At 37.5% G+C, this 26,420-nt stretch overlaps 1 long non-coding RNA gene across 1 annotated transcript in view; it reads right to left on the bottom strand.

The window, feature by feature from the left end:
- Positions 1–2,960: 2,960 nt before the first annotated feature.
- The window catches only part of LOC136165419 (uncharacterized), an 80,520-nt gene continuing 57,060 nt past the window's right edge, over positions 2,961–26,420 (bottom strand). Inside the window, exons 3-4 of the long non-coding RNA XR_010662507.1 lie at positions 23,382–23,558; positions 2,961–4,361 (exon numbers count right to left, since the gene is read on the bottom strand). This is a non-coding gene — a long non-coding RNA (uncharacterized lncRNA). The remainder of the gene's footprint in view (positions 4,362–23,381; positions 23,559–26,420) is intronic.

Raw genomic sequence — 26,420 nt, 5'->3', positions numbered from 1 at the left:
TCTGTTTTGTAAATAAGTTCATTTGTATCTTTTTTTGAAATTATAATCCACATATGAGTGATATCATAGGACATCTGTCTTTTCTGACAACACAGCATTGTAAATCCAACTATACTCCAATAAAATGAAAATATTGAAAAACTCAAAAATTAAAATGCATCACTGTAAATAAGGTGGCTGCAGAGGACTCTGGATGCTAGAGCCGCAGGATAATAAGATGATAATAAAGCAAAAAAGACTGGCTTGGATTTGTAACCAGTGATAAGTTGTACATTGAATAAATATTTGTTAATGAATAAAAAAAAAAAAAACTCTAGCCAAGTAATAGACATACGTACTACAAACAGATCATTGGTAAGAACTAGACTCTGCCCAGATGCAAGTGGAGCTGGGGAATGTAGACAGTGGGCAGCATTTCCCAGGGCACTGTGAGAGGGGCAGCACGAACTTCTGGTGGGTGGCGAGACATCACAGCCATTATGAGAAAAGAAAGGGCCAAGGAGGAGGTGGGAGCCGGATTCTGGGCTGTCATGTAGGGAAGGGTGGGAATTAACAGGAAGCAGTGGGGAGACGGTGGCAAATGCCAACTTTGCCGGCCTTGGCGGGGTTTGTAGGCTTTTTCTCTTTGGTAGTCATGGAGGTGGAGCAAACTCGTCTTTCTGCCAGTTTGATGCACACTTGGGGAAAAGCTTGGAATCTCTCATTTTAATTATTATCAAGTCTCTGCACTCAAAAGTACTACCCAACAGATTTGCAATTTCCATGCATGCCCACCCCTGCCTTCTCCATTTGAGTTGTAAATTATGAATCATGTGAAAATTGGACAATATCATAAAAGCCACAAGATGTATCGAGTGCTGTAGCCTTCAGTTATCTTAGTTCATTAAACAGAAAAATAGGTGTACTTTTTCTTGATAGGAAAACAGTGCCGACTAATGTCACACAATATTTCAAAACAGAATTTGTCTTTGTCAACCAAGTAGTGAATAACAAGGAAGCATTGAATGTTCTTTTTAAGAAATGATTTGAAATTAATTTCAATCCCTTCTGATGGTTCAATAAAAAGAGAAATATAGGCTTCGGTAGGTTTCTTAATGTAGATTGCTATAGTAATTTAAAAACAACAAATAACAATAAAGTAATGATTCTATCATGCTGCCAGTGGGCTTGACAGCAAATAGTATATTTGAAAAAAATAAATTTGCCACAGCAGTATATGCCAATGACTAGACTCTCAGCATTGCTTTCAGATTAGAAAGATTCATAGGATCATATTCATGTATTTTAGAAAGTTATTTACTCTGATGTAGATAAAAAAAATTAAAAGAATGATTATCCACAGTCTTTCTCCTCCTCTTACTTCCCAAGGAGGCTCCTCTTGTCCCAGGAGTAATGGATAAGATGGGATGATCAGTAGAGATGCAGACTGGGGACCCAAGAGGCTGACAGGCTCTCCAAATGTGTGAACATGAAAGTGCTGGCAGAAAACCAAGAGAGCAGAGAGAGGGGAGGAGGTGAGAGGATCTTGGCCAGATAGGAAAGAACTGAGAACTGTTTGGAAGCTGAACTGAGCTGCTCCAGTGAGAAGGGGACTGTGAGGAGAGAATTCAAGTCAAGAGGAGAATCCAGCCGTCTCATAACCTATCATAACCATGCTATCATAACCATGGTTGCTGAAGAGACCCTCTCCTGAACTCCACCTACAGCAGGCCTTAGTTTCAGAGCCCAGCAGACTGAGACCGTGATAATAACAGTGAATGCTTATATAAACACACTTCATATGTGCCAAATAAGCTAAACTCATGATCTGCATTCATTAACTCTTTTCATCTTTATAACAACTTAATGTGCTAACACTATTATTAATCCTCTTCAATAGATGAGAAAACTGAAGCATAGAAAGTTACAGAGCTTTCCAAGGATACACCACCTAATAAACAGTAGACCTGGGACTCGGGCCTAGGCCATCCAACTCCAGGGTCTGTGGGCTGGAGTACTATACTCTGTCACCTCTCAGGCTCTTGAAAAGTCAATCAAGTTGACACATAAACCTTATGTCGCAGGGACAATCGAAGATTTCAGCTAAATTCTGAGTCAAACTACACCCTTTCACACACGCTACTTCATGTGTAAACATCCCTTTAAGAGAACAGCATGTAATTGTTAAGCACCAAAATGTCACATTGTTCATGTGCTCACATTTTGAGTTCATTATCTGCTAAATTTTAGAAAGTACTATTAAGAAGGGGAATTCCCTGGCAGTCTAGTGGTTTGGACTCTGGGTTTGCACTGCCAAGGGCCTGGGTTCAGTCTCTATCAGGAAACTAAGATCCTGCAACCTGCGAGGCACGGTCAGAAAAAAAGAGAAGTTTTAAGAAAATGAAAGTATAAGCAATTATTCTTTTTCCAGATTTTAGTTGAATCTGGCCTATTTTATATGATTATATGCATTTAACTAAGTAATACTGTAAAAGAGCTCTGCAGCAACTAGGCGGGCTGTTCACTCAAAAGGCTTCATTTTGACTGGAAATGAAACAAATTCATAGGAAAACAAGGAAGCTCATTTGTCTAGTTCTTGATCTCTTCAGGTCTTTTCTTTTTTTTTTTTTTTTTCTTTTTAAGTAACTTTACCCCCCAGTCTTGATGGGTTTACACTAGGACAAATATCAGTGAGAAAGGTACATCCCATAGATGGTCTGGGGTACTTACTGAAGTTAAGACCACAGACTCCTGTGAAAGTGAAAGTGTTACTTGCTCAGTCATGTCTGACTCTTTGTGACTCCATGAACTGTAGCCCACCAGGCTCCTCTGCCCATGGAATCCTTCAGGTTGGAATTCTGGAGTGGGTTGCCATTCCCTTCTCCAGGGGATCTTCCTGACTCAGAGATCAAACCCAGATCTCCTGCACGGCAGGCAGGTTCTTTACCATCTGAACCATGAGGGAAGTACATAGTCTGGAAACTGATCATATGTTAAGTCATTCTCCCAGAATTCATAAGGGAATAAGGAAAAGAACACGGAACCAAAATGAAAACAAATGAGTATCTGGGGAATCAAATGAATTGGTGAGTTACTTCAATCCAAAGAGACTGGGGTGCTCTGAGAAATACTAATTTACTTGATGATGAGCTCCAGGAAGATAAACTGACTTTAAAAATCAAAGTAATCCTTTACTCTATCCTAGGCTGAATCTGTGATTATAAAATGACCTGTATGTTTCAGGTTTATTTTTTCACAACATGTATCATCACCAAGAAGTAAAGTGCAATTTATTCACTAGCTAAACTCCATGAGTGGTCATGGACCTCCAGGATATATCCTTCACAGATTTAGACAGGAATAAGGACTCTACACTTGCTCTCTTCCAAAAGTGAGAAGAGGACAGAATTCTACCTTTCATAGTTTGAGAGACAGTGATGATTTGTTCTGCAAAACTAAGTTAGAAACTTGGGTTTCATCAAGGGGTATCCACTAGGCTACCTTCTCTGGGCTGACAGTAAATGTTGTGGACTGAATCATACTGAGAGTTAGTTTACCAGTGAGATGTTAGCTTAAAGACTGATCTTTAGTCCTGAGAGCAAAGAGACCTAGACCAATAGCAGCAAACTAACATAGCTTCATGTTTGTCCATCTGCTCCAGAGTCAGGACTGCTACTATCTTATGATAAATTGAATGGTTCATGTAAGTTACGGAACTCCCATCACTATCAAACAAAAGATATTATGTTTTGACTCTGCCGGTTTCTGGAAATGTTACGAAGTTCTACAAAGAACGGCTCCTTTAATTTCAGCTTGTAAATTAAACAAAGCAGAAAACCAAAAGAGGATAAATCCAAAATATTCCAAATATTTAAACTTGGAATATATCAACTTCATAGAACTGGGGACAGAATTTATGTTACCAAAAGTTCACACCAAGACCACCTTCAGAATAAAAGGAGTCAGAAAGTTTGTCCTGTTTGCCAGTGAGGAAGAAAGAATTGTCTCTCTCCCTCTTGATGGTAGAAGTACAATTACAGGAGATGAGTCTTCATTATTTTAGCTTATTTTGTCCTACCAAAGCTTTTAACTTCATTTTCAGCTCTTCATTTTGTCACTAATATCTTCTTTTCAAAAAGTCAGAAGTAAGTTTAACCTTTTGGAACTACCAAGGTCTTCAGGCCTTTTGGATGATAAGCCAGGAGGAGCCTGCAGAAACAGTGCTCTGGGTGTCTTCGGCTATTTTTACAAGGCAGGTGGCACGTCTGTGCGTCCACATGCAGCCTGGGGTCTCCGCTCGGGGCTCTCCTCACAGCAGCCTCGTGGAGCTTCATTTGTCTTAGGAGGGGAAGTGATGGCGTGGAGCCTGCCGGATTCTGAACCTGCGATTCCAAGGTGGAGAGAGTCCAAGATTGTTGTTCAGTCCATTAAGCAATCCTTTTTGGCTGAAGGGGTTCATCTATCAATCTCACTTTTCAGTCAGTAATCTGCTTATTTAGGTTTAATTACATTTTCAGATCACCTGAGCACTTTTCCTAGATCTTTAATAAAATGACTCCTTATTTTATTTATCTCACAGTTGATTTTACATGAGTTGTCTGGGGCTGGGGTGGAATAGGTGGGGGTGGGGGGCAAGTAGAACTATTTCCTAAAAAGATAAACAAGTGAGATTTCCACCTTTGGAGTGTCCAGAGTTAACAGAGGAATTATTTGGGTCTCAGGGCAGCATGACTATAGCAGATTGATCTAAAACTGCATGTAGCAGCCACCATTCCTGAAACAGAAAGTCAAATATTGATTTCCCAGGGCCTTTATGACCCATTTAACAACAGGCATTTTGGATTGGTTATTTCTTAGGGCTAGAGAGAATTTTCCAGCCAGCCTCCTTTTGAGCATCCTCTTAATTATCTTCTCTGTGAGATGGGTAAAAACTGATGCTCAGCTCTGGCCCTGAACACACACACACACACACACACACACACACACACACACACACACACACTGATGCTCAGCTCTGGCCCTGAACACACACACACACACACACACACACACACACACAGATGCTCAGCTCTGGCCCTGAACACACACACACACACACACACACACACACACACACACCCCATAAAGGAGGCTGGCACAACTTGTGCTGTCTAACACTCAGTTAGCTTGGATGAAAGGTATTTCAATATTTTCTTACAGAAACTACCAAACTGGGTGAGAAAGAGGTCCCGTTGGGTATGTCTGCTAACAAATTCTCTCTAATTGACATCGAGCCAGTTAATTTCTATGTAATAAGTGTTGAGTGATTCAAGGGCCAGTCTGGACCAGCCAAACCGGGTCCCTACACACACCTCTACCCTATTTGGCTCTCAGAAGGGAGCATCTAATGTTTTGCCAAATTTCCAAAAAGCTGGGGGAGCATTTTTATTTAATCTTTTGCTCTTTGGGCTACTAATTATGTATCAAAGGGTGTAAAGAGGGCTTTGCAAATCATTATTTCCATTAGGAAGGTGTTAGAACCAGTTCCACCCAGGGCTCCCCTCCTACGTGCTCAGCAGCTATTCCCACGGGAGGCGGCCGCTGTGGTGCCGCTGGAAGCGGGGCTTCTGTTCTGTTTCCCCAGCACTTGGAAGAAAAACAAAACAGGCCTGATGAAAAACACACACGGGAAATGCTTTATTATTTCATCATCCTCACCTACTGCGCTCTGGCACGGCTCTGTGATTAGGAAGGACTTCTCCCCTCTCGGAGGCTCGCTCCCTCTGCGAGGGGAGGCGAGTGGGGTGGTAGGAGGCCGATGCTCTGTCATTTCCTGTCAGATCGTTTCGGAGGAATTTGCTCTTATTTCCTCCTGGCCACATCCCCACGATCCCACCCCTCCCTCCCCAGCCCCGCATTGGCCACATGCCCCGCAATGAAGTTGTATTACTTACTCAGAGTTTGGGGGTGTGGTGGTGGGGAGGGGGCTGGAAACTCTGGACACCAAGCTGTCGCAACCTTCAAAAGCTGAGAAATGGGTCAAAACCCCTGAGTGGATCCTGACCTCCGAAGAGGGCTGGCAGGGGCATGCCATTTCCCGTTTGGCTGAACGACTAGTGGGCTCTTAGAGCAGGGCGATTGGAGCGGGGCCGAATGGGAAGAGGGCCCTGAAGTGCGTCTGAATATTAAGTCAAACTGTAATCTTCCCACATACATTTTCTTGACTTTCCACCAGAAGGGAATCAGAAAGTAGACATTCCCCAAATCTCATTGGACCATTAGTAAGTGAATAACTCCTTTCATAAAAAAAATGCCTCCATTTCTTTATTCTACACAGGGTGAAACCTGGATATAATAAACAATGCATTTATTCACAGGGAACTCAGCACCCCTGCCCCCCACCAAATCATCCAGGCATGGTCAAGGCAGGTATGGCTTCCCAGGAAATTGGAATGCTTTAGCTCAGCCCTCGGTGGTCTGACCAGTTTATTACAGACCAAAACTTGTCTGTAGTAAAACATCAGTAACAGTTCTTTCCTGTGGCAACTTGGAAAGGTATCATGCCTTCTACTCAGAAGATGCTTAATAAATATTTGGTAGATTTTCAATAAATATCTGATAAACTGAGCTGGGGTTATTTGTCACTAAACAATATGCCCAGTTTTGTGGCAATAGAAAGTAGCTACTTTCAGGCTGTAACCCCATGCATTGTCACTCTTTCAGGGACCAACACCACATACTAACATCACTAAAAGTAGTAAGTCTTTTTCTTTTCTTTTTAGATTTATTTGGCTGCACTAGGTCTCAGTTGCAGCACGTAGGATCTTTGCTGTGGCATGCAGGATCTAGTTTCCTGACCAGGGATCAAACCTGGGCCCCCTGCATTGGGAGTTCAGAGTCTCAACCACTGAAGTGCCAGGGAAGTCCTAGTAGTAAAAGTCTTATGAGCAACTCTTCATTGGTGAAACTTTCCAGCAGACTGGCTTATTGTGGGTAACTGTTTTCTAATATCTGTTAAACAAGTTAGTGGCATGAAAAATACACTACCATACTTAAATATTTAATTCAGTGCATGGTACCTTCTCAGTGAATATCTGTTAAATAGATCAATAAATAAGTGTGATGTTGGTATAAGTACAAAATGAGTTGAGGCAAGGAGCTTTATGGTGAGAACTGGTCTGTCTGGGTAGATCTGCCTAAATGTAAGGTGCATGCATGCATGCAAAGTCACTTCAGTCCTGTCCAATTCCTTGCAACCCCATAACCCACTAGGCTCCTCTGTCCATGGGAATCTCCAGGCAAGAATACTGGAGTGGGTTGCCATGCCTTCCTCTAGGGGATCTTCCCAACCCAGGGCTTGAACCTGTGTCTCATGTCTCCTGCATTACAGGCAGATTCTTTACCACTAGCACCACCTGGGAAGTCGTAAATGTATGGTGAAAGTGAAAGTTGCTCAGTCATGTGCAACTTTTTGCAACTCCTTTAGTCCATGGAATTCTCCAGACCAGAATACTGGAGTGGGTAGCCCTTCCCTTCTCCAGGGGATCTTCCCAACCCAGGGATCGAACCCAGGTCTCCTGCATTGCAGGCAGATTCTTTACCAGCTGGGCCACAAGGGAAGCCCTAAATGTATGGTTGCTGCTGCTGCTAAGTCGCTTCAGTCGTGTCCAACTCTATGTGACCCCATGGATGGCAGCCCACCAGGCTCCCCGTCCCTGGGATTCTCCAGGCAAGAACACTGGAGTGGGTTGCCATTTCCTTCTCCAATGCATGCATGCATGCTAAGTCGCTTCAGTCGTGTCCGACTCTATGTGACCCCACAGACGGCAGCCCGCCAGGCTCCCCCGTCCCTGGGATTCTCCAGGCAAGAACACTGGAGTGGGCTGCCATTTCCTTCTCTGGTAGTCTTGCGTAAATATAATTCACAATGAAGATGTAGAAATAAATCACGTAAAGCAGCATGTCAAATGGAAAATTTTAGAGAGGAGAGCAAAATGATCCTCCAAAGCAGAAGTGGGTCAATATGCCCGCCACCGATAGTTGGCAGGAAGAGTTCTGTCTGGCACGTCTGTACCTTGTTTTGAGACATTTGGTAATCGTTAATCGAACATTATTAATCCCTCACAGTTGATAACCACAAAAGCACTGAGAATCTTAAAGCCACTAAGTGTATGATTACAATGGAAACAATAAACTTTTTTTAAAGTGAAATGGTTAACACAAAGTCAAAATGCTGAGAAAAAAAAAAAAAACCTTGTTCATAGGTAGGGAACGAAACTTTGACAGGAAGGATAATTCAGAAGGACAGCTTGTGGAGAGGTATGTGCCTCAGTGTAGATGAGTGCTGCCAAGAGATCAATGGAACAGGAGACATGTTTTGTCTGGTCTGTTATAGTGATTTTCAACCCTCACTGCATTTTTGAATCACCCAAGGAACTTTTAGAAAATACAGACTCCAAAGCCACATCCTGATCAACTAAATCAGAAGTTCTAGTGGCACAGACATCAGGAATTTTTAAGCTCCCATTTAATCCCAATGTGTAGTCAAGGTGGGCCATAGCAAAGGGGCTCTGGTTCTAGCATCAGAATCATCTGGAGGGTTTGCTGAACCTAATCCCTCCGGGGTTCCTGGTTCACCAGGTAAGGGGTGAAGGCTAAGAATGTGCATTTCTAGCAATTTTCCAGGTGATGCTGCTGCTGCCGTTTAGGGGTCACACTTTGAGAATCACCACACTATTCTCTTCTTCCAATCTTTTCATTAAAATTGGATCATGTGATGCTTATGTTTTTTTTTATTTAATTTTCAGTGATAAATGATAGGAATACAGAATTTAAATTTTTCTTCAAGACCTTGTGAGACTTACAATCTTTGGATTCATCCTGTATGAAAGTATATTGACTTTCATGTGGAATCTTGTCAAGTAAGCCATAAAGCATTAAAACTCCAATTAAAAGATAAAATGATGGGGTTGTGGCTGCTTGATAGAGGGGAGATTGAACCATATGTGTGAGTGAAGAACACAAAGGAAAATATACATTTTGATAGTTAGCTATCATAGTATATTTTCAGGATATGTACACAGATATGTTTGATCTGATTAAGTAAAGTGGAAGGTTTAGAAATAAGACATTTTGACTAATATTCCAATTAACTGTGTATAGATCAGAATTTGGGAGTGGGGTGAGAGGAGAAATCCTCATTTGGAATTTTCTGAAAGAGAAAAAAAAATGTACTCATCCAGTTTCTTATCTTTGAGATTCATAAAATAAAGTTATTCTTTTAGAACTGTAAAACTTACATTTGGGTTAATTAAGGTCTACTAAATGTGGAGATCAGTTTAGTTGTTACTTAAGTTTTCTTTTCAGCATAAGATTAATCTGCTAATTACCAAATAATGACTTCATTTTGGGGGCATAACAAAGATAAACAGGAAAGATTACAACCATCTTAGTTATATAGAAAAGGCGCGTGGATCCTTTTTATTGTTTAAACAAGTTTTCCTGTTTCATATGTTTAATGTAAAAATATCCTGTTGGTGTCAGTTTTTGCTTGAACACATTTTTCTTTCAAGAGTGTATTTTTCAGAAAAGCTGTGGGAGATTTTTCTTCTCTGGTATTTAAAGTAAGATAAAGTTAAGCTGATTTCTTTCCCTGACTATCCCCTTCCCCCTCCAAAGGCTTAATAAACCGCAATCCTAAGATTTATGGTGAGTGAAAAAGAAAAATAAGTAAATTATCTGACTGAGGAGTCATTCTTCCTCTCTCTGGCCATACAGACTATTTTAAATGCTGCTAGCAGCAGTCTAATTAAAATAATTTCTGTCATAAGTCTGTGAAATATGCAGCCACAGCCCAGCTCAATGTTCTCGAGCAGGAATGACAAATCTCTGCTTAATTGGTACTTAATATGGTAGTGCAGGATTAGTAATTCTCCAGGATAAAAGGAGATAACAAATAGAAATCTCTTGCTTGGGGCAGGGAGCCTTGGAAGATGAACAGACAAAATAGTGCTTCCCCCCAAAACTGTTCCGATCAAGGGTTGTATTTTGCCTATCACTTATGAAATAACACGTAATTAATGCACATTTTACGGCTAACTTTAAGTCCTAATTAAATACAACTATGTACAAAGAATGTGAACAGCCTGACTTCCAAAGACCAAAATAAATACTGGCAGAATTATAGTGACTGCTGTAGCCTTATTATCTTATCTTGAGGATAACCACCTTGGCAGAAGCATAAGCTACTTCTGAGGTACAGTCATTAAGCTGAGATTCATAATGAATTTTAGAAAAATTGGGAAAGATAGAAAAGCAGAAGGAGGAAAACTATTCATATTGTCATTGCTAATAAGTGGGGTAAAAGTGGGGAGCACTCCTAGTAACTTGGAGTATTTCCTCCCTGTGTTTTTTTTTTTTTTCCGGTGCATACTTTTTATGCCTTACTTCTTTAGACTGTTGCAGGCCATCTTATGGTTTGTTTTTTTCACTTAATATTAAATAGAAACATATACATATGTTTTTAATGAATGCTTTTAACATTCGCTTTTAAAGTCTGCACCGTTCTCTACCAAGTAGATGATAGTAGCTATTATCTATCTTGTGTTGACTATCTGCCAGTGCTATCTTAAGGGTTTTATATGTATTGTCATTAAAGCAACAACAGGCCTATGATTCAAGTCCTTTCTTCATCTGCATTTTGTAGATGTGGGTACTGATAAACAGAATACCGTGTTATTTGGTTCAAGGCTACATCAAGTGGTTAGCAGAGGTAGGATTTGAACAAGGGCTATCTGACAACAAAAACTGTTTCTAACCACTCCACTGTACCATCTCTTGATGTGCTACCTGGAATTACCCCAGAAAATGCTCTAGATCAAAGTGAATAAGCTTTCTCTGTAAGGGATAAAACAGTTTAGATTTTGTGGGCTATATATAGTTTTTATGGCATATTCTTCTTTTCCCTCATTTTAAAATGACATTTAAAAAATGTAAAAGCCATTCTTAGCTTACTGACCATAGAAAAACAGGCCATGGGGCAGATTTGGCCCATTAGCCAATTCTATCTCTAGATTAAAAGTGAGTTGAACTTAAGTTTGGATGAGTAGCAATTAAGGTAATTAATTTAAAAAACTTTTTGACATTGGGAGAAACCAAGTAATTGATTTGATTGTAATATTAATATTATAAATAAACTACCTAGACATTTGTGTATGTATTTATTTATAACAGCAATTGAAATGACTGAAATATTTATGTTTTCATCAAAACGGAAAACTGAGTCATTGTGATAAGTCAACGCAAGGCCAAAATGAATTTATTCTTGGTAAATAAAAAAAATTCTTGATAGAAAGTCACAAGTTGCAATTTAATCATCAATTTATGCCTTTTGATGGGCCACATAAAATTCTGCTGTCTTCTTTATGGCAGTGGTTCTCAAAGAGCTGCCCTGAAACCAGTGGCATTGTCCTATTAAAAATGCAAATTCTTGGACTTCATGGCAGAAGTACTAAATCAAAAACTCAGGGTGGAGCATATTCAAGTTTGAGAACCACTGTTTTAGGGAAATCCAGTTGCAAACAGATTCTTTTTGAGAACAAAGCTCTGTGTATATGTGTGTGCGCATGTGTGCTCAGACATTTAGTTGTGTCCGAGTCTTCCCAGTCCTATGAACTGTAGCCTGCCAGGCTCCTTTGTCCATGGATTTTCCAGGCAAGAATACTGGAGTGGGTTGCCATTTCCTCCTCCACAAGATCTTCCTGACCCAGGGATTGAAGTCATGTCTCCTGCATTGGCAGGTGGATTTTTTTTTTTACTACTGTGCTACCTGGGAAGCCCACCCATATGTACACATATGCACGAACAAAAAAATTATCTGTGAGCTAAAAATATCCCATGTTATGATACTATATTGGGGAAGATCCCCTGGAAGAGGGCATAGAAGTCTACACCAGTATTCTTGCCTGGATAGGGGAGCCTGGTGGGCTACATGGGGTCACAGGGAGTCGGACATGACTGAAGTGACTTGCAAGCATGATACTAGATTATGATACGTTATGGAAACACCATGTAGACAAATCACAAAAGTCAAATGAGCAAATTTTAGAGTTGCGTACGTATCTTATGCAGAGATATGAATAAATCTATGCTGTCATGCCTATCTTGTTATATGACACTGTATTGATTTTGTCACAGCTATTTCCTGGTTCATTACCTAAGCATGCTATTCTTTATACTAATAACATTAGGAGATTTAAGACTTAAATGTCTGAAAACTTCCTTTTAAATTGAATGTCCTCAATTATTGAGGATACTACATCTGAAAATTTAATTGACAAGTTTATTATAATAAAATGTGTCATTTTAAAGTGTCATTCTCAAGATTTAGGTTCTGAGTAAGATGGAGAAAGTAGACTCCTCCCTAGCCTCCCTCTGAATGCAGCTATAAAACCTGGACAGAATGTGTGGAGTAGTTATTTGAGGATGCTGAGAAGTAAATAATAGCAAATTGGAGAAGAAAACCAAAATCCAAAGTACAACTGAACTTGTGTTATTTTACCATTAGTTTTTCTCTGTTTTATGGCCCTGGAGGGAGGCACGAAGGACATGGAAGAGCCCAAATTTCTGACTGGGTGCCTTGAAAGGGGAGTCCAGCAAACCAAAAAGCACCAGGGAGATTGTTGAGAGGTAGGGACTTCATAACTGCAACCAAATAAAGTTATTTATTGACTCTGAGACTCTAAAAGTTGAATATAAGTGGATCTCATACTAATCAACATATAAAAGACTTTGAAAAAGTGAATATATAAACTTATATTCGAGTCTCAGACTTCCCACTGGCTGGTGCACACATGGGACAGATCTTAATAGCACTGGGCCTTAAAAACTGAACTGTGAATGGGGAACATAATCCAGAAAAATCACCCTGGAACTTGTAGCCAGAACATAATTTGGTCAATTTGCTTCCTGAAACAAAAATACCAATATTCTCAATAGGTTTTAAACAAGACTCAGAGTCTCATAGTACAATATTAAAAATTTTTCAGAATGCAATCTAAAATTACCATGGAAAGAACAGGAAAACTCGATTCACATGGGAAAAAACAATCAACAAACATTAATGCCAAGATAACACATTCACATTATCTAATTGAATTTAAAGCAGCTATTATTTAAATGTTTCAACAAGCAATGACAAACTCTCTTAAAGCAAATAGAAAAACAGAAAGCTTCAGAAGAAAAACAGATAATTTTAGAAAGAACCCAACGAAAACTTTAGCAGTACAAGTATGGCAACTGAAATTTTAAAAACTCACTGGATGAACTCAATAGCAGAATGGTGTCACAGACAAAGGAAAGGGTCTATGAATGTAAATTTGATCAATAGAAATTATGCAAACCCAACAACAAAGAGAATTTAAGATTTAAAAAATTAACAGAGACATAAGTGTCAGTGAGAAAATAACAAAAGGCCAATATTTATGTCAATTGAGTCTCAGAAGAAGAGGATGGGGGTGGAGGTACTAAAAACAACAATGACAGAAAGAATTGCAAAAATAATGACTGAAAACTCACCATATTTGGTGAAAGATATAAACCTAAAAACTCAAGAAGCTCAGTGAAAAAAAAAAAAAAGAAAAGGAAGTTCAGTGAATTCTCAAAAGGACAAATTCAAAGAAATCCATCCCAAGATATATAATAATCAAACTGCTGAAAACTCAAAGCAAAGAAAAATTCTTGAAAGCAGACAGAAAGACAGCATATCATCTAAAGAAGAATAAGATTCTCATTATTGCAGATTTCTCATCAAAAGTCATGGAGACGAGTGGAAAGTGGCACACCAATTTTCAAGTGCCGAAAGGAAAGAACTATCAACATAAAATTCTACATCTAGAGAAACATTCTTTAGGATGAAGATGAAATAAACATTCTTAGACAAAGGTATGCTAAGATAATTTATTGCCAAAGGAGGTTTCTCAGAAAGAAAGGAAATGATATTAGAGGGAAACTTGAAATACCAGAATGAAAGAAATGTATCAGAAATAGAATGTATCTGGGTACATAAATAAAATAGACTGTTCTCCTCTTGAGTTCTTTAAAAAATATTTGATGGTTGAAAGGAAAAATTATAGCATTGTCTGATAGGCTTGTCAATGTGAGCATATGACAACTATAACACCTCAGGGGGAATATAAAAGGATCAATATGGTGGTAAGTTTTTTACACTCCACTTGAAACAGTAAAGTAGTGAGTCGAAGATTATAAAAAGTTATGCCTATACTATAACTCTTAGAGTAACTAAGTACTAAAGTACTTAGTACTAAAGTACTTAGTACTAAAGTAACTACTTAGTACTAAAGTAACTAAGTACTAAAAACCTATACAAAGAGATATAGTTAAAAACATAATAAAGATGGGATACTAAAAAATGATTCAAGTAATCCAAAAGAAAGCAGAAAAGGGGAAACAGATGAATTAAACACTGATAATAAAAAATAAAATGATAGGCCTAAACCTAACTATATCAATAATTACATTAAATGTAAATGCTCTGCACACACCAATCAAAAAACAGAGATAATCAGAAGGAAGTTTTTTTAAAAAAAATCATGCCCCTCCACTATGTGCTTTCTACAAGAAACTCACTTCACACATAATGATAGAGCTAGATTAAAAGTAAAAAGATATGTCACATATAAATAGTAAATGGAAAAAGTAAAATAAGAAATGGAAAATGCTACAAAAACACAAATTAAAATGCCACTTCCATCTACTTTTCCTGGGAAAATAGCTGCCTTTCAAGAACCCTGACACTACAATATTAAGTAAACTCATTTGATTTACTTAAGTGAAATTGTTTTCAGTGATCATCAGCTCTGCTTAAGCTGTTTCTTATTTTCAAGCAGGCTAATTACAAGCTTAATTAGGAACTAATGAATCTTTCCTCTGTCATTTCAAAGGGAGACTCACACCTTTCATGGATGTTTCCGTGTAGTGAGAAACACCACAAAATACAAAGACTGATTTTAAATTCTAAGGCAAAATCAACCTGAACATTCACGTATAAATGTTTAAATGAGAGAAACGCAGAGTCCTCATACTCACTCTAAGTGGCTCTAAGTGTTTATCGAACATTCGTAAATGCATCAGATTTGCACATGAGCTCCCAGATAGACATGCATATGCAGGCAGGTTATAGCTCCTTGGAAAACCACCCATGTTCTCTTCCTCAGTTATAGTATGTAACACATATGGTTCCTGTCAGTAGCACTCATTTAGAGAGATAAAAATCCTACAACAGCTAAGTTCAGCCTCTCTCCAGTGACCCTTTCCTTTGATTCTCAAAATATCAAGTGACTATTCACTAAACCCTGTAATTGCCAACCTTACCCAGTTCCACCTCTAATAGAAAAAGGAAAGGAATGGCCTGTTTAAAAAAATTTTGTTCCAATACATTGTGTAATTAACCTATCTTAATTCTTTCTAGTAGTAGCCTTCTTGTTAACATTTTGAAGAAAGAAAAGGCAATTGAAAGATACTTGAGTTGATTAACTGCATATAAAAATTGAAAACTAGGGGCATATAACATAATTTTTATTGTTAATATACAGTATTAATATATTTGGTAACTTAGTAATAAATGACTGCAGAAGTTTCTTTCTTGAAAACTTTTGAAGGTATGAAGCTAACATTGTTTTCTTCAAAGCTGGCTTGAATTCAGCTTTAAACATTGTTTTCCTTCTTTTTTGTTCTTCCTGTCCTTAACTTTTCTTCTGCAATGTGAAAATACAAGGCAGATGTCTTCATCTCCCTGGAATGCTTTTAACCTTAATGAAGGGTTGTAATAAATCAGTACTTTTCAACCTGTTTTTTATCATCAACACATACATACTTTTTGAGATATTAGTCTCCACAGAGATTATTAGAAATAATTAGGACAAGTTAGAACTTAGTTATTAGTTCGTTAATGAACATATCATTGCTATTTGTTAACTACCTCTAATATGCAGAAAGTTATCTTGTTCATATGTCTAGAAACTATAGTTATTGGGCAAGATATTTTCTAAGTCATTAATAATTTATTTTTATGCTAGAATATGTGTAGAGTATGTATGCCTATTTATGTGCACACACAGATATACATACTTATAAAAGATTATTAAAGTTTAATTGGGCGATTTTTGAAAGTTACATGTGTAGATCATATCAATTTACAAATAAACTAAGAAATGAAGAACATTTTTTTACTTTAAGACTTTCATGATTAATATAAAATTAGAATTTGCCTTTTCTTGGTCAGATAAGGTATTGCGTTATTTCACGTTTTCTATTTTTCATTTATTCTGGAGTCACAAATGTTAATTTCTTCAATAAATAAAATTCAGTAGTCTGAACTCCTCTCATTAATACACAGAAGAAAAATAACCTGTAAAACTGCAGTTCAAAAAGTGGGAGGTAGTATAAATAACATCATAAAATGTGACATCTTGGTGACCTATTTTAAATGGATGAAATTTGGTGATAGCAAAACAAATCACTACTTTCCAAGATCACATGAATTAAGATGCAGCTAGGATTACTGCTAAAACCCTCAGCTAACAATGACTGAATCTGAAAATGTGATAGATTTGAATAAGCTTCCCAGTGTACTAAGATAAGATAAATTTAACTGATGGTGACATCCATAAGAAAATTTTATAAGGCAAACTAACTACCTATCTTGATTCCCAAATGTTTAAAAAAAGCTGCTCTGACTTCCAATGAATCAAACCGTACTCATTCACCTTTCAAGAGGCTATAAAGTTTCATGCCTGAAACTCTGGTTCAAAAATTATGAGATTTAGGTTATGGGCTTCCTTCTCCATAGAGGAGAAGTAGACCACCCAATTCTGTGCAAAGAATTCACCCAATTTTTCTGCCATTTTATGTTTTCCTCTCACCTGGGTGATCAGATTATACAAGCTTTTTAAAAATATTTGAGTCCACAGGATAATGGAGTCTGAAGACTCAGCTTCCAATGTCAGCTCCACTACTTGGATGACATTAAGAAAATCACTTGCCTTGCCAAATCTCAGTTTTGTCATTTACAAAATGGGGCTCAAAGTATTTTGAGCATGTGTGTGTGACATTGCTTTGAACAGAACGGCAAAGTGATATTCAGCTTTCCAGGCAAGCTGTGCTGGATATTATAGATCCCATTGGTGGCTTGATCTTTATTGACCTGACCCTTAGCATTGCTAACTGCTCTTTCACTTTCCAATTCCTTCCAACACAGCGTAATTCTAGTCATAATTCCAGGTGGAACTGTATGGGACCTCAAAATGAATCAGTTTGAGAAACAGGGGTCCAGAGAGGAAGCCAAGATCCCTCAAGAAATCAGGATTTGAATCTAGGTCTTTAAACCACTGATGCAACCCTATTCCATTCTCTTTTATTCACTAATCCAGTTATTCCACATTTATTGAGCATATATTATGTGCTGGGTATAGGACTAGTCTAATTTCTCTTTCAAATAATAGTTTCTAAAAGCATTAGAACATCTTTCAGTGCTGCTGTCTATGGCTGAGTTAAGATTCTGGTTACAATTTAATCATTATTAAACAATTATTAAATCATAATACTTTTCTGTTGCTGTTATTATTGTCACTGTTACTATTACTAAGGAGGCCTTCCTTTAAGTGTATGCTTAGAAAGCCATCCAGGGTAGAGCTCAGATAAAAGCAGATCTGCTCTGGGTGATGCAAGAGTAAGCAGCCTCAGACCTCCTAAGACACTTCAGTCAAATGCCTGGAGTTTTAATCCTATCGGAGTCTGAGAACCACGGTATTGCACAATACTCTTGCTTGGGTCTGACTGAGAGGTTTCATCTCAAGATAGAGTATGCAAGGATTTACTACTATTTCAAGAAGCCAGAGAAGCTTAGTTCCATCAAAAAAGGTTAAACTGCTTTCTTTTCATCATTCCTTGAATATAGTGAATGAGAATTTTGCATTTCCTTGTTTAAGAAGATGCTTCCTTTGGGTATCCATGTTTAAAAAAAAAATGCTGATTTGGGCATCTCTGGTGGCTCAGCAGTAAAGAATCCACCTGTGATGCAGGAGACGTGGGTTCAATCCCTAGATCAGGAAGATTCACTGGAGAAGGAAATGGCAACCCATTCTAGTTTTCTTGCGTGGAGGATCCCATGGACAGAGGAGTCTGGTGGACCACAGTCCATAGGGTCTCAAACAGTCTGACATGACTGAGTAACTAACATGTTCACACTTTCTTTTGCATATCCATATGTTACATTGGTTCTGACTGGCTACAATTCTCAAATACGGAGGTCTGTTTCCTATTCTAAGCCACTCTTCTTTCCTCTCAGACCAAAATAAATGATTTTCGTCTTAAAAAAAACAAAACTTCTAACTCCAGATGAGAGAGGTTGTTCATTGACCTGGTTACATTCTGTCATACTGTGCCAATGATATTAACAAACTCATCCTCAGTGTATTTTGTAGCTCCAAAGTCTTCTTTTCTCCCAAGAGCATCAGTTTTGATAAAGTTCTCCCATCACTATAAATACACCATCAGTGATGATGTATAAATACATCATCAGTGAAGACTATTGAGTTGGAAACAACAGGGCTAATTATGGTGAGCAAGTCAAAATACTAAAAATACATATTAATAAATCTTCCTATGGAGTCTGAGACAGCTGTATTTGTCTAGATTAAGGAGAGGTATATGACATGCAATAAACTGAGTGTTTTGAATTAAGGAGTTTTGGCAAAAGGTTACATTTAGAACACAGGATAACTTAGTGGCACCAATTTATTTTGTAAAGAATAATGTAACAGAAGAAAACCTTGTTTTGAGTAATTGAGTTTGGAATGCCCATCAAGCCAATCCAATGTTTGTACATTTAAACTCAATCCATAGGTTAAATGGCTTCCAGTTTTCTCTAGGATCAATGCGTGATATCTTCGGTTTATATATGCCTTGGACTAAGCCTATTTCTGTCAACCATTCTGGAGGCATATAGCCAACATCTAGGTTCATGTTTGGGTTATGAAATGTATTTTGCTGGAACCATATCTATTTGCTGGATGTTTCATTATGAGAGCTCCACTTTCTTCTCTGTCATCAGAGGACCACATCAGCTTCAACTGACTTAATCTCCAAGATTTTTCAAACTAAATTACTTACTTTGCTTGTTCATAAGAAGAAAAGAAAGGAAAACAGTATTTCTGCTCCATGTGAGTCTACAGGCAAATCATACAGAATTAAAGCAGTTGTAGACATAACTGGATAAAGAAGAGGTGGTGCTTTAAACCAACAGTATTTTTATCCAAAATAAATTCATCTTATTTGAATAGGTGATTTTTATTTTTACTGTATTTGAGGTAGATCCCTACAAGTTTATGTTTTCCTATTTTGTTCATATACAATATATGTGAGAAAGAAAAATGATTGATCATTTATTTTCTAAAAATAAAAAGCTGGGATTTGATTTTTTTAAAATCTCTGCTTAAAGATGAAGTAGTTCTTTAAAACAGCAGTCCCCAACCTTTTTGGGCCCAGGGACTGGTTTCATGGAAGATAAGTTTTCCACAGACCAGGGGTGGAGGGGATGGTTTCAGGATGACTCAAGGGCATTGCATTGAGTTAATAAATTATTAACATTATTTATTTCATCAGCTCCACCTCAGATCATCAGGCATTAATTAGATCCTGGAGGTTGGAGACCTCCACTTTAAGAGTTAAGGGAAGTTATCATCCTTCCACGAGTCCAACTCAACTTACAAAGTCTTTCTCTGTGGTATTAAGGACTGCAATCATGCTAGCTTACTAGAGCAAGCTACCGTTGACCACAGGTGAGGAACAGAATCTTGCCAAGGGTGAGACCCGAGACCCATGAAAAGGCCACACTGGGGAGGGCAGAACTAAGAGCTCGACAGGGCTCTTTTTACTGGTTAGTTTCCTTTCTTGCTCTAATATAGCATTCCAAATGCTGATAAATAATGAAAACAAAAATAAGCAACATAGTTTTTCCGCCTCTATCCTGAGTCTGTCTGCAGAAGGTACTATAAAGACTTAGGTTTCAGATAGTGTGTTTGCTTTCCCCATCCTGCTCCCTACCATTTCTGTCTCCTTTGTGATAGCCTTACCAAAGTACAATAGAGCAAAATATGCAGCCTGAGGTAGAGATGGAAATGAATGGACAGGTGACTGACCAACTGTCTCAGCTCATCCCCTGTTCACTGGACACGTGGACAAAGAGGGGCCCTGCTTTGCTGGTAAAAAAAAAAAAATAATAAGAGCTCACCAAAACTACACAAAAGAAGGGTCAGAAATGCCATATTGTATGACTGTAAATTGGTGCCTTTCTGGAGGAACAATTAGGCAGTATATTTCCCAAACACTTGGTGTCAATAAGTCCAGTTATAGAAATTTATCCTAAGAAAAATAATCATAAATAAATATATGCTAAGAGTTAGCTACAAATGTGCTCATTGCAGCATTATTTATAATGGTGTAAAACTGGAAACAATTTCAACTTCCAGCATAATGGTTTGGTTAAGATATGACATAATCACTAGTAAAATGATCATATCAAAAATATTTAATAAGATGGAAAGATTCTGTGATATATTAAATGACAAGAGCAGGTTATATTAAAAAGTATGTGTGTATAAAATAAATATTGGAAGAATCTATACTAAAATGTTAACAGCATATATCTCCATATTGTGATATTCTAGGTTATTCATATATTTCCAGATGTTCTATAATAAATATTAATTACTTTACATAATAAGAAAATATTTTTAAATATTGGAAAAAGAGAAGTATCCTGAAGGAGATGAAATGACTTTGTAAAAATTGAATGAATGATTAATTATTTAGAAAGCTGCATTGTACCTTCACATTTTAAGTGCAATCCAAAATAAAACATGATTTCTTTGTAGAAAGCCATAATTGTTTCTTTAGGAAAACTGTCTTCAACTTGGCAATTTAGTAGCCTATCCATGTTTTACTTTTATTCTTCTTTTCCCCCTAAACAAAGTTCAGATTTATAGCACCTGCTGTTGCTTTTAATGTAGTAGTTGTACCTAATTTCTAGAGCACAGTGAAATTCCACCATTCTCCATTCCTCATTTTGCCTTCAGCAATAAGCAGTCTGGGAGACATAAAGCCAAGATATTTTCTAAGGGCAGGTAGCAGACACTTTTACTAAATATGAAATACCAAAGTCACCCTAAGCGAGAAGGGCATTTACTAAAAAGGTTGCAAGTAAGCACCAGATAACTTTAAGTAGCTCAGATCCGGCAACTTTCAAAGTTGGAAATAAGGCCTTAAGTCAAAGAGATCTTTGAAAAGGATCAGGAACCATCCTCCACAAAGAACCACCAAATGTCCATTTGGAAAGATGTGAATTTGACCTTTTTGAATAAACAGCATGAGATTAAAAAAAAAAAAAAAACAAGAATAATACAGAATTTTATTTTCTCTTGCCAAAATCTGGCAGGCATTGTAAAAACTGGTTCAAATCATGAGCTGTGGAGCCCACACCTGAACACTAGCTATGTGAGCTCAGGAAAGCTCTTGATCCTGCTGTGCCTCTGTTTCCTTAGCTGTTGAAGAGACACGCAAGTACTCTAATCTCATAGGGTTAGATAAAGGGGAAATAAAGCAATTTCTGTACTTTGTAAATGTTTGACAGATGGAAAGCTAAATATAAATATTACTTTAAAAAATCATTTCATTTTATAATTTTCATTTAGTTCACTCACATAACCAATAAAGGGAAGCATTTCTTACGACTTCCAAGAATTGCAAGAAATTAAAAAAACAAAAAGAATGGAAAGAAATTCTTTAGAAATGTTTAGAAAACAGAGGCATATTCCAAAAATCTGTCTCAGATTCATAGACATGGACCCAGCTTATTTTTGGCTGCCATCCATAGCTTCCATTCATAATTGCAATTCATAAATTCTCAACTGCTCTTTGCCTCAAATTACATTCCTACATAGCTCTCCATCCTGGAATGCATATATATATATGATACAGACAACTGACTGCCTCTGTAGAGTGGAATAATGTGGGGCAGCCATATATAGTGCTTGAAAAAACTTCTCTTTAAAACAGAAAAGGCTTGGGTTTCCTTTTTTTTTTAAAACCTACTCAATTAGCAATGATTTCTCCATTTCCTGATAATCTCACTGTAGTCACAGGGATGTACGTATCATGAACAGTTCTAAAAAAGTTTCCATGTGGCAGAGAAATCCTACTTCACCTTAATCTCTATGTCTACCTTTCCTAATACTTCATCAAGTTGCCATTACCTAAAGGAATAATTAACATCTTAGGATGTCCTGAGTTCTGCTCCGCTGAGCACAGCATAATAGGTTGCTACCAATGTTAGTGTGCAACTTGAATCACCTACTCTGTTAACCAACCTTGCTGAGAATCAAAAATGTAGCTGTGGTATCGACATTATGCCCATCACTCGTACCTAAAGGTGTAAGTCCATTCTATGACCACTAGACTCCAAATAATATTATTAGCATATATTATAATAGCAAAAAGAAACATTGGTTGGCCAAATAACACAATAAATAAATTTTTGAATGTCAAAAAAGTAAAATGCAATTTACCACAAACAAAATTAGCTTCTGCAAAATATTAATGGGCCCATCAATCCATTAACTAATTGTCCAAGTATTACAGACACTCAGGCACATAAGCTCCATTGAAATAATTCCAATTTTCTTCATAAAAAAGAAAATGCTCCCGTGACAGTTTACTAAGAAAACACCTCCACTGCAAACGTTCTAAAGAAAGAACTGATATCAGACTTTTAAAATTAATTAATATATCTTTGGATTATAGTTTGGGAGTCCCTGGTGGCTCAGATGGTAAAGAATTTGCCTGCAATGCAGAAGACCCAGGTTTGATCTCTGGGTTGCGAAGATCCTCTGGAGAAGGGCATGTCCACCCACTCCAGTATTCTTGCCTGGAGAATCCCACGGAGAGAGGAACCTGGGAGGCTATAGTCTGTGGGGTTGCAAAAAGTCAGACACTTTTGAGCAACTAACGCTTTCACTTTCACACTGCATTTTAAGAACGAGACATGTATATTCAATATAGCATAAAACAAATAATACTGAAATGAAAATCCTTACTGACCACATGAATACAGACAATTGTTTACTACTACTGTCAAAACCTAATGGTGGAACTGAGGCAAAGGAGCAAAGGGGCAAGGTCTGAGAGGTTCAAAGGAGAAGGTCTTAGAATTGGGCTCCATGAGGACAGGAGGGTTTGTGTTTTCTTTCCTGCTGGGTACAGAAGACGTATTCGACTTTTGTTGGATGGATGGTTGGATGAATTAAGAAAAACTAGACAATAATACCACAAGCACCCTGTATATTACTTACAGTCGTGTGAGTGAACTGCAGATGAACACGGGCCCTGTGAGGAAGCCAAGCTCTTTGCCAAGTGTGTCCCAACAAGCCTTGCTCCTGTCAAGCACAATCATTTAGCAACGGACAGTGGAGGAGCGCCTCATTCCCAGGCTTTGTTTCTCCTGGCCCTTAGGATATCGTGGCCGCTACCTAGGAATTACACACAAGGCAAAATTCTGATGCTTAAGTTAGCAATGAAGTTGTCAACAGGAAAAAAAAAAATTATTGTTTACATAAATCACAAAATTGGACCAAGGCCTTGAAAACGTTAAAGTTTCAGGATGAATGGCAACTGTCCAAGCAATTCTACATTCTCAAGTATACTTGAGAAAGATCTTTTGTGAAATTTTTTAAATCATAGCATGAAAAGGGTATGAAAAGATTCTAGTACAATATCACTCTAAAATCCAAGTATTCAGGGTGCTTTCTTGAAAGCTTTTGACAAGGTAGTCTCTATCCCTGAGATCCATAAAAATATATATGTAAATATATAAAATGTCAACCATAAGTTTTATTTTTGTATGATGTTTTTTTTCACTTTTTCAATCTTTCACTTTTATTTTCCTTTACACTACTGCTATAAACATATTTAAACTTTATACATGTTGAATATATCTTATTTTTTGTCCTTTGTATTACTAGTATTACTGTGGTATATTCCTGATAGTTCTGTTATTTCCTAATATTTTAAAAGAATATGGGCATGAGCATGAGGCTGAGCTGGTGATATGGTTTCATTTGTTCTTTGTAGCCTTACATCATTATTTGATACATAAATCAAAAACAGGACTTTGGTCTTCATACTAGATTGCAGGCACTATAACAGAACCAAAAAGGAAACACCAGATTTTCAGAATTTGTGTTATGGCAAATGTCATAATCCCACTGCAGGCAAGGAGTTATTTGTTTTTTGTGTGTTGTTTTTGTTTGTTTGTTTGTTTGTGGCTACAATGCTCCTAGTGCATACAGTTATTTAAAATATTATAAAGTAGATTTTACAGATGATCTCCATTAAAATAGTTCACCAGCCATCATTGGAATCAAGGCTTAATATTTTGAAGGTTTCTATTTTAATTCTTTGATACAATGATTTTTCAAGCGTTTGCTACATGCCCTTCACACTATGCTAGGTCCTGTTAAAGATGCAAAATAAACACATTATACATATCAGATGAAATAATTAAAGTGCATTATAAGACCAAGAGTCAAGTGCTAAAATGTATACTGTGAGCTGTGCATGGGAAATCAGGCAGATCAGGGGTGAGTGTAAGACCAGCTGGGAAATGATGGAGGGAGCTAGAGCTGAGAGGGTCCTGAAAATGGAGGAGAGAATAGAGTACCTGAGGTACTGAACTGTATATGCAAAAAAAGTAGAAGTGGGAAAATCAAACAAAATAAATCAGAGTATATTTCCTTTCTGGAAATTCCAAAATGAGCTATTAGCTAACATTTATTAAATATTTGTTAAGTACCAGGCTGACTTGACTTATACCATCTAATTTAAAACTTAAAAGCATGGCATAAGATTCTATTATTATCCTCATTTGCCAGATTGGGAAGCTGAGATTTGAGTGCAAGTTGGGCTTCCCTGGTGGCTCAGATGGTAAAGAATCTGCCTGTAATGCAGAAAACGCGGGTTCAATCCCTGCTCGGGAAGATGCCCTGGAGAACGGAATGGCAACCCTCTCCAGTATTCTTGCCTGGAGAATTCCATTGACAGAGGAGCCTGGCAGGCTACAGTCCATGGAGTCACCTCAGACACGACTGAGCAACTAACACACTAATCTGCCACGTAGCTCGTAAGTAGTGAAATCAGAAGTGAACTAAGGCAATGCAGCCCCTAAACCAGATTTTATACGTTATATTGATTCACAAGTTTCTAAATGCAATAGTGCAGGTAAGGGAGATAGACAGGCTTAGCCTAATGTTGGTGATAGGAGTTTCACTGTGGGCAAACTAGCGATTGGGAACAGTATTTTCAGGACTATGAAATACTTTACGTTCTGAAGACAATTTCCCATTTCCTAAAATGTGCACATGTTCAACAACGATGCAGCCGTGATATCTCTTTGATCATAGAATCTGCTGTTATCACAAAGTTCAAGGGAAGCATTCCAATTCTACCTAAGAAGTCGGCCAAAACAATCAAACCCTGGGCAAGTCACTTAGCCTTTTCTGATTTCAGTTTCCTCATCATAAATGAGGGAGAAGGACTTGGTGATCTCTAGGGTCCATTTTAAAATTCTGCAAGCGTTTTATACATGTCACTAACAATTTCAGACAAACTTTAAAGTTTCAGAAATGGAAATGTCAGCTGAATAATGAGTAGCAGATGCCATGTGGAAATTCTGTCATGATCATTCTTAGAAAGTAAGTCTTCTTTGTTTCATTAGCAACACAGGAAAGCAAGTACTCCAAAGATTTCCTTTAACAACTTGAAAGTCTTTATGCAAATAAAGACAAATGCAAAATAACTGAGTTATGGTGCATGAAAAAATAGGAAATGTGCATTTAATATTAATTTTTGTCATAAAAACACCATAGCCTCATACCTTAATTAATCTAAATATTCAAGAGGATGAAATACATTTTACTGAAGAATGCTTGAGGCCAATGGCATCATTAGTTAATTGATCTCTTGCTAAGACAAGTGATGAATCAACCTAAAATATCTATTTCCTGACTGGTCATGTTTAAACAACATCATTTCCTAGGGAAAAACATGCAAATGAAACACTTCCTAATTTAACAGGAACATTCTCAAAATAAACCTATAGATGAATTCCTAAGCCTACCATATAATGATTTTAATTTCCTAAACTCCAGCATTTTCATGTCCTATGATAAAAGTGAGAAGTGAAGGGCTCATTTCTTTTTTCATTTGCTCTTTAGATTAACTTTGTGATTTTATCTTTGTCTGTTTGTGATTTTCTTATGAAGTAAGCTTTTCTCTACGTATGTTTTTCAGAGAGCTTTTTAAAATTTTTATTTATTAAGCTATAATTTGCAAAC

Source organism: Muntiacus reevesi, chromosome 3 (assembly GCF_963930625.1).
Source record: "Muntiacus reevesi chromosome 3, mMunRee1.1, whole genome shotgun sequence".
Taxonomy (NCBI): Eukaryota; Metazoa; Chordata; class Mammalia; order Artiodactyla; family Cervidae; genus Muntiacus; species Muntiacus reevesi.
Note: the sequence above shows the minus strand (reverse complement) of the source record. Positions and strands in the feature narration are given on the sequence as shown.